Genomic DNA, 1,965 nt, shown 5'->3' with positions numbered 1-1,965 from the left:
TATATATATATATATATAGAGAGAGAGAGAGAGAGATACATATATATGTGTATTGTGTAAATTTAAAAAAATGTGTGTGTGTATAATTGTATATTATATTACATACTGATGATGCACTAGGTTACATTTATTAATTTCATTGTCATCAAATCTTTTTTAGATAACATGGATATAGTTTGCAATTAGTATTCCCACATTTGCTATATTACAGCATCTGATGCATGCTGGAGTACGACGCACCCCTTAATGTTACATCAAAGCAAATTTTGATTGCTAATTTAACAAAACAGCCAGACAGCCTTTCATATCTGATTGGATGGTTCTCATTCTGAAATAATGCCAAAATGCTGCAGATTTAAAGCCAATAGCTTGACACCTTGCGTTACACTGTCACCCATTTTGTCCAGTCCCCTAGGCGATGTGTAGTTTCACACATCTGCGCTGTTGTTAGTAGTGACTACTTCACTACTTTACTTCATGCACACTCACAGTCGGTGAGGTGGGAAGGTCTCCGTGGCAACCATAACAAATAACACCCTTCCCATTTATACTCTTGTGTTCGTGAAATTTGATGGCTGGAGGAGTCTACTCCGATCATCTTTCATCCCATATTACTCTTTCATCCCATATTGCGCAGCCTTCATCACTCTCCCTCCACCACCACCATCATCATCATCATCATTTACCTTGAAGGGGGTGAGGAGGAGGTGCGCCAGAACACATCAGACGCTCCTCTGCGGGTGGAAAGGGAGAGAAGAGGTGACTTGCCGATTTTCTCAGATCAGCAGCGCTGATGACTTCTCTCAGGGGGAGCTGACCCAATTCGCCTGGGTGTTTATCACCGGCACAACAAGGTCACGGCTGACAAAGCAGCGCTAGTGTGGTCTCTTTATGCTGTGGGGTGGGATGGGAAGGCCCAGGGCGGTTGAGGAGCTGTTTAACTGCTCTCTGCGTTCAACTGTTATTACACAGATTTTAGAAAAGAACAAGATGATTTTTTAAATAAAAAAATCTGTTTAAATCTGTGGTTGTCAGTTCTTCGGGTGATGCTCCATTTTGAAACTTCTCCAGTGAAGGAATAGTTCACCTAAAAATGAAAATTTGCTGAAAGTTTCCTCACATTCAGGCCATCCAAGATGTAGATGAGTTTACTTCATCAGAAAAGATTTGGAGAAATTTAGAGTTACTTCAATCCGCTAATCAATGGATGCTCTGCAGTGAATGGGTGCCGTCAGAATGAGAGTCAAAACAGCTGATAAAAGCATCACAATAATCATATATAGGCCTATCAATAATATATTTCAATAATAATATTTCTGTGTTGGCACGTGTAACATTTCATATTTAGATTGTACTTTAAGTTAGTAATACTGCTTTGTAGGAGCAATGTGAAAAGAATAGTTCATTTCGTGGCTTCGTATGTGGTACGCTCCTTTAGTGTATGTCTAAGTGATTTTTTTCCCCTGTTGCATCTTTCGTAAGGTGAAAATTGTAAGTGTTATGATTTAGAAAAGTAATATGCCTCCTTGAGCCACACGATTTGCGGTATTATTCATATTCATAGCACAAACAGTGCGTGATGGGTTACATGCCAAATGACATGCTTTATAGATTTGTTAAAACAATATAATGGTGAACACCACTAATAATTGCACCCAGTGGACATGGAAGATGTTTCAACAGAGCTTTCAAACATCATACACAGACTACAGGTGCAATAGAACCAGAGTTATTGAGTATTTCATCCGGCTCTGAATAGATGTTGATGGGTTCTGAAACCCTTGAATGTGAGTGCCTCTCACATTATTATATGTAGTGATGGATTTCTAGGGGCAAAGATACATCGTTTTTATTATTGTAAAAGGATGATGTTCGTCTTTTACTGAAGCACTGCTCTCCTGTTTTACTGCTTTTCTCTCTCTCTCTCAATGGCTTTTTTTGCCATTATTTTCACATTTTATTTCA

The 1,965-nt window shown here is 38.9% G+C and overlaps 1 long non-coding RNA gene across 2 annotated transcripts in view; it reads left to right on the top strand.

Annotated features, from left to right (window-relative positions):
* Positions 1–945, top strand: part of LOC107743306 (uncharacterized) — a 27,652-nt gene extending 26,707 nt beyond the window's left edge. For both annotated transcript variants that reach the window (XR_001640395.1, XR_001640394.1), the window contains exon 4: positions 638–945. This is a non-coding gene — a long non-coding RNA (uncharacterized LOC107743306). The remainder of the gene's footprint in view (positions 1–637) is intronic.
* Positions 946–1,965: the final 1,020 nt, after the last annotated feature.

Source organism: Sinocyclocheilus rhinocerous, unplaced genomic scaffold (genome assembly GCF_001515625.1).
Source record: "Sinocyclocheilus rhinocerous isolate Xijiao unplaced genomic scaffold, SAMN03320098_v1.1 scaffold551, whole genome shotgun sequence".
Classification (NCBI taxonomy): Eukaryota; Metazoa; Chordata; class Actinopteri; order Cypriniformes; family Cyprinidae; genus Sinocyclocheilus; species Sinocyclocheilus rhinocerous.
Note: the sequence above shows the minus strand (reverse complement) of the source record. Positions and strands in the feature narration are given on the sequence as shown.